Here is an 11,654-nt window from a genome sequence, read left to right as displayed (position 1 = left end):
GGGACAGTTATGATTATAGCGGCCATGTTGTTATGTACGACAGTGAATGAGTGACGAGATATGGTTTGCGTTAGGTTGCGGATGGGGTACCGTACCAGTAATAATCAGCCAATACTGCAATAGCAGGAGTCAGTCGCCAACCAAATACCAAACCTGTTTCGGTACTGTCGCATGCCAGAAACTTCATAATAATAACCATGCGCTCGGTAACACAATCTGAACATAACTATTGAAAAAAATTATATATATATATGTGAATGAAACGCATACAAAAAATTTCACTTGTATCCAGTGTTTCTAAACAAAACGTAAACAGGTGCGCCCAAAGAGCGATTCTTGTAGTATTCTGGTGGTACATTTGTATGTTGAATAAGTCACTCTTGTACAAGTAATATCTTAAAGTTTGTTAATGAATGGCTTGTCGGTTGAGGGTTAGCCATGCTTCCTATCACGCCTCGGATTTACCAGCTCCAGCTGAAGTTTTCGAACCCTCTTGGCAGGTTAGGGTAATTACTGAATTCTGTGCCAGAGGTTTGCCGGACTCCCCATTGCTGCACTGTGACTCCACAATCTGACTATCTTTTGAACAGAGCGGAAGAAAACGCCATTGCACTGTTGCAAATGTATGGAGAGTCGCAGTTCTTACCACTTCACGGCAGCTCCTGCCATGAACGTACCGCGGCGTCTCTTGCCATGGTTTTATGCGGCTATTCAGTAATCAGTATTACCGGTTTAATTCAAAAGTCATGTACCAGATTTTAGTTTATCATGCGGAATTATATCTACTTGAACCCGAAACCTAACCCCGAATCCATCAAAACTGTAGCCAAAAAAAAATTCCAAAATTTTTTGTTCCGTATGTGAGAATAGCACAAGATCAAAACTTAAAAGACATCCGATTATTTGGTTTTTACGAGACTATCTACTTATCCTTCTTCTATGCTTTTGTGCCGGTGGATCCGTATGCATATATTGCAAGGATGCTGTAGAAAGAGTAGAGATAACAACCCTAAGTGATTTAAGAGTCTTGCTGCACACTAACAGAAATAGATTTGTGTAACGTTTCGTCTGACCAAGGACTTCTTCAGACAGGGGTAGAAAAATTGCAATTTTTTATCGAATATTTTGAACGAATACGGAATAGTTCTAATCTACAATCGACCAGGACGTGGCGAGTCGATAATGATTCCAGAAATTAAACTTAATTGAAAGTAACTCATAGCATATCGTGGGGTATCTGTGGATGCTTGCAAAGAGTCTTGTTCGAAGCGACAAGTATTAAATGAGCATCATATAAAAAAAAATCGTCCGATTTTGTTATAATTGCTGTATGTTTGGTCAGCGTGATTTTTCCTGCTGTCCACATCATAACCTCGGTAGAATATCTTTCTTCCAATTTTTTCTCAATAATGTAGCATATTAAATATCGTCTAGAATAAAATTTATCTAGATCATTATGTGGCTGTAGTGGTAAAGGGTTTATGCGACAAACAGCATGTTTCATCATTTTTTTATTGTTTCGCTATTTTCTTACTTCATCTAGACATGTGATTCCTAAAAACGAATGAAAAAGCATCTTCATTTTGCGGTCTCCCCCCACCCTCTTTGTTTCCTTATTATATTCACACTTTTTTCTTGCCACGTCAAAATTTGTCTGCGCTCAGGCTGTCTTTTCAAATTTGACGCCGTAAGGTGAGCACTGATTTCATGTTTGTGGATTTTCAGGTTTAATGGTATATGTGCATACTTGTGTGGCTAATTTTTTCATAATCCAACGCTTGCATCTCCAGCCATTTTTCATATCTATACTAATGCAGTTAAACTAAGCTTTGGTCTACAATTATCGATTCAAATGTCTACAGTGGAAGTGGAATTGAGATTACAAGATCTGAAATTGGTGAGATAATCTAAATCGGCAATGATTATTAGAGATAATTTGTATTAAGAATGTATTAAATGTAGAAATGTGCAATGTTTACATTAAAGCTCTTAGCTATAGTTTGTAACCAACAAACATGGTCTACCTCCGTAGTAAGAGCATAACTCTTATTACACAAATCCTAAAGCTCGGAAATGCCCGCGGTGACAGATTTTACCAAGAAATAAATACTTGATGATATAGTGTGTATTAAACTCATATATATATATACGATTGTCAAAATAAGTTCTTTGTTGCGCTGCTTCCTATCGCTACTCGTTTTGTTTTTCTTGGTAGATTGAATCAAATCTTCGACGTTAAAATTCATTGATTGCTAATTTACCCTGTTCACCCCCATTTATCCTAGAGACTGAGAACCCCAGTTCTTATTTTATAACTAATCCACAAGATGGATTAGAGAAATTGAATTGCGAATCAGTAGTTACTCATTACCCAAGCATATAATATTCTTTAAAAGAAACTTTATAGCAGTAGTTCTAAAATCTTTTTAAGCCGCGCCCCTTTTTAGAATTTGTCAAGTTTCGCGCCCCACCTCAAAAATAACTTGCTAACAAGCTACAAACAACGGATAGTTAAACGAAAGTATGCTTTATTCAAAAATACATGTTGAATACGTAAAAGGAAAGTGAATATCTAAAATAAAGAAATGTAAATATCCAAAATAAGGCGGGCAAGATCAATCTAACAAATATTTATATTTTAAATTAGCTAAACGCAACCTAAAAAGTTGTCTACGCATCCCTTGTGCGCGATCGCCACTGTTGTTTACGATCAGCAACTATTCCTATTGAAGACCGATGTCTGACTTTTATTTTATCATGCAAATTCTGTCCGGATTGCGGAACAAGTGGATTGAGGCGACAACGGATCTCACAAATCATCTGTCTGTTCAAATTAGGTATTTTTGTAATTGTGCATTGTTTCAGCTAGAATATTTGATAATATTGTTTCATATTCATTTAAGCTGTGAAATCGGGATGTCGTTTCATTTAATTAGCAGTCTTGTGTACTTGAAAGTGTTAATTAAGGCGCATTTGTCATTGTTGGGCGAAGTCTTTAAAATCCAATAGTTCATTACCAGTTCACAAGTTATTCCATTTAGAAAGTTTCGGTAATATTGGTGAGCTAATATTCCAGTTGCGAAAACGCACTTCTTTGCCTCATTCATTGCTGCTTTTTCCTCTATACACCACGGAAGTAACTATAGTTACTGTTGCTATTTGCGGCATTAGGTACACAAACTTGCAGAAGAATTTACTCAAGTTGCCGGTCTGGAGTCTGAAATCGTTGGACATGGTATCGCCCAGAAATTCGCAACTCTTTCATTTCGTGTCTGATCATCGCAGAAAAGCTTGATATGTCAATGTTGCTCGCTTTTAAACAATCGTCCCTGCATTCCCATTAATATCTCAAAACTGATTTTTGTTTATTCTCTTGCTTGAAGAATAATAAAATTATTAAAGCAATATCTGTTTCTCCATGCTTGTTGGTTGTCGGGAACTGGGTTTTGTTAAAGGCTAATAAGAAATGGGGGTTGGAGCATAGGTGTAAGAAGTGTCTCAACGTCCTCTTGACTGGTTTCTACGGATTTTACACTAGGACGTCATAAGGTTATGACGTCACAATGGCTAGCCGCGATTTATAGGGAGCCCTGGGGCCGGAAACGACGCGATTTTTTATCTCTGGCCGATCGTAGACCATAGATAAATCGAGTATAACTACTGAAATTTATACGCGATCGAGCATGATCATACATGGTCCAGATAAAAATGTCAAAATCCTCTATTTTTTTAAAGGTTTGACCCTTCCATTTCCTTCATATTTTTGGGTTTCTGTAGTCCACAGCTCGAGTTTCTCCTTCGTTATATAGAATATAGATCTTTGCGCCGCCCTTCCAACGACGACCCACATTTGACAAGCGGATGTTACGTTCGCGGGATTCAAACTTTAGTCACCGTGAACAAATTTATGGTCTACCCAGCGCCTTTACCAACCAGGCCAACTTAGAACTTAGAAACATATGTCTAAGGTCTAATATTCATGTATCATCTCGAAGACCTTGTAAATAAAAATTTATTAGGTCATTTAAGATAAATGATGAATATTAGAACTTAGATCCTTGCTCTCGCGTTCCTCCTCGGCCTAGTTGGTAAAGGCGGTATATTTAGGCGGTTTATTTTAGTTTGTTCATGGTGACCAAAGTTTGAATCCCGCGAACTTACTGTCCCGTATCAATTTCGTGTCGTCATTAATTGGATTACGCAGATATCTAAAGTATGAAGGAAGCTCCGACTTGTAAGAAGATAGAAATCCCAAAATAAACGAAAATGGAGAAAATCGAAGGGCGTCAGACCTTGGAAAATGAAGATTTTTGAAATTTATATTCGGATCATGCATGATTGTGGATTAATTTTGGGAATTATACTCGGTTTATCTATGGCTAATGGTCGGCCACAGATAAAAAAAATTTGCGTCGTTTCGGCCCGGACCCAGCGCCGACCTGCCCCAAAATATCGCTGCTCCCTAGGGTGAGGTCATAATCCTAGTGACGTCATACGCATGCTGCACACGCCCTTTCGGCATTCCGATGACTGCTAGTTTATCCCGAACAACTAACTATCCGAAACCTGACAAACCAATTCCAGAAAGCATGGAAATATTTTCCCACATTTATTTATTAATATCCATTAACAAAAAGAAACTATGTTAAAACAAGAGAGCTACGCACAAATATATGGACACGTCAGACCAGAGCGAATCAGTCCTTACCGGTACCTTTGGACGCAAATAAGTTCTGAATTTCCAGTAGTAAGAATTTTGCAGAATCAAAACGTACAGCCAGTCATGACACTGACTAAAATCCGTGTTCCCATGGATAAAAAATAATACAGCAAAATTGTAGACGAAATATCAAATTTCATAGAATTCACGCAAAATTTTGAAATAAATAAAAGTAATAGCCTTCTAGCGAAAAAATTAATCTTTAACCACTGAAAATTTCAAAGCAATTGGTCCAGTATTCGAAGAGAAAAGCGACTTTTTAAAAACGTGTCAAAGAACAACAACAACATAATATTGAAACGATCGTTATGTCCACTACGTGTCCAATAACAAAAACTGCAAAGATTTTAGGCACAGAACGACGAAATTTGTGACAAAGTACAGGAACCTTACCAACTTACAAGATACCGTATTCGAATGAATCTTGCGCTTATATCTATGATAGCAGTCTACGAGCTGATAGTTATTTAATGGCAGCCCTCACATGTACACATCAAGAAATCTCAAGTGTCCCTAACCGATCGATACCTATCATGACCCACGATCTGGGGTGGCTAAGCTAAGCAAGCGCTGACCTCCTCTAAAACCCGGATACAGAACTGATTAAAATAAAATGGAAAATACGATTGGTACAATTCTAAAACACTCCACATCTCGATAACTGCCATTTTACCTCGATAACTGCCATTTTACGCCTGCTTCATGTGGGATTAATCATCTTCTACTTCCGTCCAGTACACACCTGAAATATATAAAACTAGTTAACACGGTGTTGGAAGAAATATTTCACAAATCGCCATGATTTTACTTAAAATATAACTTCTGGACTAGAATTGCTACCCCCAATTCCATAATCTGTAATTAAAATTACGAGTAAAACACCCATATGCTTGGGATTAAATTTAAAAAGCAACACTTGGGATTCGATAACAGCGAAAATTTACAGTATCGAAATATCTCCGCAAATTGATTCTATAACCTTAAAGCAGTGGTCGGCAACCTTTTGTCGCTCGTGGGCCAAAATTTAGGGTTGCAAGTCATTGGCGGGCCGCACATATTTTTAGAAAGTTGAAAACCGAACGGATGATACTTTTTATAATAAAAATCAAGCAGTGATACATCTATTGAATAGAATAGATTTATTTCCTCATTGCATTGCACCTCAAAAAATACCATTTGAATCCCATTTGCGGACCGGGTTATTTTACTCCGCGGGCCGTAGGTTGCCGACCCCCGCCTTAAATGGATGTAATTGAGATAGCCATAGACAGGGACGTGCCAAACTTTTCTGCTGCCCAGGCGAGTTTCCGATAATGGTGCCCCTTATACCCAATTTGAAAAAGGATTTGGGGGTAAACAAATCATAGCTAGGCGAATATACTAAAATTCGAAACTGCAGTTAAAATTGTATATTAAAGATACAGATAAAGTAATTGGTTGAATAATTTTTTCACTATATACTTCACGCCTTCATAAGAAGAAATAAAATAATTACTTACTTTATCCAGATTTGTAATATTGAGATCGCCTTGATTCGCTGTTCCCGTCAGAATCTGAATGATAAGTTAAAGTTTAAAAATGCGGATTTTTTCACAAGAATAACAGCTATTTACATATCTGTGGCTATTTGACGAAGTATGCTGTTATGAGAGACGGGCTGTTTTCTTCTCAGTGAGTTATTGATGAAACATGATTCTTATTGTGAGTGATGACTTATCGAACTGACTGAGTGATGGATTCTACGTTTTCAGTAATCTATATTAAAATAAAAGTTTGCATACAATCATGTTTAATATGAAATTTAAATATCTTCTTATAGTAATCAAGATTCGATTATTAAGTTATCGGGTATTCCCAGCTTTAGTATTTAATGTCAGTTTAGCAGGTGCTCCCAAAGTATGTGCACCAAGATGGCGCACAACCTGAACATAGTATGTGTGCCAGGTTAGGGTTATCAGTTGTGCGCCATCTTGGTGCACATACTTCTGAAGCGCTGTTTTGAATGACCCAACACGCAGTGGAATGGATCTGTGGCTATTTGACGTAGTGTGCTGGTATTAGTGATGGACTTCAGTCTCTGAGTAAAATATTGTTCATGAAAAATGAAGCGATTCACCTGTCCATTCACATCGATTAATTGCCACTCGCTCACCAGCAGAAACAATATCTTCTACCTTCACAAAGACCTGTGATTAAATTGGAAATGACGAAACCTTCGCTCTATAATAAAGTTGTGACAAAAACCTTAGATTTTGTAACATACCTACCTTCCCATTTACTTCGACCGATCATCACTCGTCCTCTAGCAGTGACAATATCTTCATTCTTCGCAAAGCCCTGTAATTATGTTAAAAATTATAAAACCTTTGCTCTATATTCAAGTTGTGATAAAAACTTTAGATTTTGTAACATTTTTAGACCAACTACCTACCTTTCCATTTACATCGACCAATCGTCACTCGACCACCAGCAGTAACAATATCTTTGTAAAGCCCTGTAATTAGATTAAAAATTATAAAACCTTTACTTTTTAATCAAATTATGATAAAACTGATAAACTACTTTAGATCAGCTACCTTTCTACCTACATCAATCAGTCGTCACTCCACCATCAACCATGCCAATATCATATATCGGTAGATTTTTCTTCACTTTTAAACCTGTAGTTTGATAATAATAGTTATGGCTTACTTTTTAGCGATGATACAAAGTTCTTGTGCAAAGTAGGAAAATTATAAACAACACGTTGACGCGGATTACAACTCACAAAATATATGATCAAAAATCAAGACTTGATCCATAAAGAAAAACGTTGCAAAACACGTGAATAAATACACTCGAAAGGTATATAAGAAAAGAAACAAGAACTCGATGCTGAAATCTATATTCATCATATAACACTCAAAATTCTGAATATGACTGAAAGAATGCGCTACCCAATTGTATCGAAATAGATTATTATTTATACAATTCAAGTTCTAGCTTATATATGCATGAAGAATGGGAACTAATTAGTTAACTTAATTATATCCAGACCTTCCCTGCCTTAAAATTGTGAATATACCTGGCTCAGACTAGCGCAGGAACGACCTCACACTACCACGCCCTGAACCGAAATGTGGCACGCGAGCCAAATATTTTTTCGAGGTCAAAAGAGAAAAAAAGAACAGTATCAAAGAGAAACACAAGAGAAGGGAGTTGTCATTTTCAATAAAAAAACAAAGATATCTCATTCTCACTCTAATCAGTGACCAATGATTGTTGTTTACTAGTGGAAATAAAGAACGTAGATTTATTTAGGATGTGACTGAGAAGATTGTCTGATTAAACCACATTCCATGGAACCTTTTTCAAGACAACTATTTATTTATTGTTAGTATATTTGTGTTTCGTTATAAGCCCAGTCTCGAGTAAACATGTTCTAGGGGTCATAATAGAGCATTAGTGACGTTTACGGGGCTCCATTCCTTTGGGTAATTATAATCGGAATTGATCTTATGCGACGTTTGTTGACATGATCTACACTCTACAGAACTTCACTTCATGTTTGTGATTGAGTAGGTACACATAATACAAAAACGACACTTTGGCGCAACAATATTTTTTGCTTTTCTCATAACTATTGAAACAATAAAGGGTGTCCATTACAATTTCAATTTTGTTATAAAGTCAGTTCTTAATATATCTTAACCAGGTTTGTTGTTTGTTATTCAGTAATTGTTCAAGTATTTTATACCTCTGTGAGGGCAAAATCTATAAATGGCATTGATAAATTCCCTCTGCAACTTTAAAAAAGTTTAAGAGACCCTATATGTCCTTTAACCCAACATCATTTAATATCTTGTCACTTTTTATTGAAATTATTCTTTTCGGACGCGAAAAATAACATCCCCTTGGAATTTCTCTGACAGTCTTTAGCTAGAGATGTACCGATACCACTTTTGTCGCCGATACCAATACCGATCCGATACCAGTTAAAAACGCCGATACCGATACGCCGATAATACAAAAAGACCGATATTACCGATATTTCGATACTATGTATTTATTACTTAATTAGATGTGCTGTGTAGGGCAGACGGGTTAAAACAATGGTCTTTGAGCGTTGTTCATAGTACATATTATTTCAGATCATAAAAAGAGATATCACATAATATGAAATTGATGTTTGGTATCCAGATGCTTAATCATCTCGGTGTTCAATTAGAAAACTCATAAGCCGGGATGTCCGATTTGAATTTAATGTTAATATCACGACCTTCCAATATCGTTATTCGTGTTTAAAAAAATATCGAATATCGCCCACACATTGTAGCGCCGCCGTCCTACGTTCAAATTAAAATCATTTTACAAATATTTTATTTTGTGGCTAATCGTAATCGTCACCGCAATAAATCAAAGCCAACATGAAAGAATATCAACCAGCACCGACAAGAAGAAGGCCTACCTATAACCGTCGAGGGCTTTTAGGCGGTCATGTTAATATATCTATAAAGAAATTGTGTAGTTCAACAAAATTAAAATTAATACCTGCGTAGAAGGATAATTGTGTCGGAATTTAGTTTATTGATGTCGTCGGACTAAATGACATTCGTACTTGACGACAAACAGTCAGAATTTATTTTAAAGCCTTGCCAAAAGTGCATGTGCCGTTAATAAGGACTCCAATCCCACTATATGATTTGAAACTGGGCGCCTATAGTTACTTTTTGTTATGTGCTGTGTTGATATATTTTTTCATAATTACTATGTAATATTAAAAATGTCAACATATAAATTTGACAGCGAAAATAGCCAAATTAGTTGAGCTAGTTTGGCTGATAAATAGCTAAAAACAGGTGAATCCTATTCCCTCACGGGGGGTGGGGACATGTATGGCTCATAGCTCACGATCTCTTCAGACAAAAAAATAAATAGAAAAAACAAAATTAAAATTAATACCTGCGTAGAAGAATAATTGTGTCGGAATTTAGTTTATTGATGTCGACGGACTAAATGACATTCGTACTTGACGACAAACAGTCAGAATTTATTTTAAAGCCTTGCTAAAAGTGCATGTGCCGTTAATAAGGACTCCAATTCCACTATATGATTTAAAACTGGGCGCCTATAGTTTGCCTATAGTTATGTGCTGTGTTGATATAGCACAGCCCAAATTTTAGACGAAAATATAATCTTATCTTCAGTAGTTTTATTAAAAATCACAACACGAGATAAATGAGCAGATATAAATGTTTTATAATCGGCACACAGAGATCGAAAGTTAAAAACAACTGCATTTTAAAATTAAAATAATCAAATCGGCAAACTTCAGATGCTCTATAAAAAGCCCACCCCAATCCTACAGCAATTAACATGAATAAAGAGAGTAATCAACCCATACAGACTCGCGGAACGGTTTTACTCAAAGCAGAAAATCCAGAGGTCTTGCATAATTATTATTTGATATCGTAATTTCGAAGTCAAATCAATTTGAAAAGAAAAGGGTACCCAAGCAAACTTGTACAATTCGCCAAAAAAAAAAATATTTCATCAACAAAAAGTTTCTTTCTAAGAACATTTACATAATCATCTGCGCTAAAAGTATTTAAAAAAACACAAAATAAATACAAACTTTCGGTAATGTAAAGATGACCAAATTTGAATTTAATGTTAATATCACGACCTTCCAATATCGTTATTCGTGTTTAAAAAAATATCGAATATCGCCCACACATTGTAGCGCCGCCGTCCTACGTTCAAATTAAAGGCATTTTACAAATATTTTATTTTGTGGCTAATCGTAATCGTCACCGCAATAAATCAAAGCCAACATGAAAGAATATCAACCAGCACCGACAAGAAGAAGGCCTATCTATAACCGTCGAGGGCTTTTAGGCGGTCATGTTAATATATCTATAAAGAAATTGTGGAGTTAAACAAAATTAAAATTAATACCTGCGTAGAAGGATAATTGTGTCGGAATTTAGTTTATTGATGTCGACGGACTAAATGACATTCGTTCTTGACGACAAACAGTCAGAATTTATTTTAAAGCCTTGCCAAAAGTGCATGTGCCGTTAATAAGGACTCCAATCCCACTATATGATTTAAAACTGGGCGCCTATAGTTACTTTTTGTTATGTGCTGTGTTGATGTATTTTTTCATAATTACTATGTAATATTAAAAATGTCAACATATAAATTTGACAGCGAAAATAGCAAAATTAGTTGAGCTAGTTTGGCTGATAAATAGCTAAAAACAGGTGAATCCTATTCCCTCACTGGACTGTATCAAAAAAGTAAATATATTGGAAATATCGGCCTTAATCTAACCGATACCGATACATGGCCGATATATATCGCCGGTACCGATACCGATACATCTCTAGTCTTTACCCCTTGTGTCACTATGCACATACGTCACAGACATGCGTTTCACCAAGTATCTCAGTGGTAAAGTCAGTATGATATCTCACCCATACCGCGCAGTTCAATGTTGTGTATGAATCATCGGACCCTTAAGTCGGGGTCACCGCTCACAGATCATCCGAGAATTGGGCGAAGTCTTGAGTCCGACGTCGAGTTTATCACTAACTTGGTAAGCGACGAATTCCAGCTAACTGATCTGAATATCATATATGGCGAAAGATCTTACTTATTGAACTGCTAACTAATATTTATCTATTTGGATATTTGCGTGCACTATTATTTGTCCTGAGGAACAGCATGTAACTACGATGGTTTGCATTTATTTGCTTATTTTCTGAATGTTTGCACTGTACTAGATGAATTGGTAGCATTATGATGGTCTTAGGCAAATTTTTAAAATGCTTCTCGCTTCCTATTTAATGGAAAAGGTTGAACTTGAAAATTTCTTAGATGTTTGTACGACCTAGTCGTTCAAGCCCATCAGCAATGTTGCTTCTATTGAGCAGTGCGAGCAATTAAGTTG

The 11,654-nt window shown here is 36.3% G+C and overlaps 1 long non-coding RNA gene across 3 annotated transcripts; it reads right to left on the bottom strand.

The window, feature by feature from the left end:
* Window positions 1-5,390: 5,390 nt before the first annotated feature.
* On the bottom strand, window positions 5,391-7,810 carry LOC120335502 (uncharacterized). Of its 3 annotated transcripts, XR_005568669.2 has the most exons (7): window positions 7,785-7,810; window positions 7,297-7,380; window positions 7,152-7,214; window positions 6,988-7,057; window positions 6,837-6,906; window positions 6,220-6,273; window positions 5,391-5,462 (listed from the first exon to the last, which is right to left on the bottom strand). It is a non-coding gene; the product is annotated as an uncharacterized LOC120335502 (long non-coding RNA). The 3 variants fall into 3 exon arrangements; XR_005568668.2 differs by having other exon boundaries at window positions 7,297-7,804; XR_013474286.1 differs by having other exon boundaries at window positions 7,309-7,804.
* Window positions 7,811-11,654: the final 3,844 nt, after the last annotated feature.

This window comes from Styela clava, chromosome 2 (genome assembly GCF_964204865.1).
Source record: "Styela clava chromosome 2, kaStyClav1.hap1.2, whole genome shotgun sequence".
NCBI classification, from domain to species: Eukaryota; Metazoa; Chordata; class Ascidiacea; order Stolidobranchia; family Styelidae; genus Styela; species Styela clava.
The sequence above is the reverse complement of the archived record's forward strand: the minus strand, read 5'-3'. Positions and strand labels throughout refer to the sequence as shown.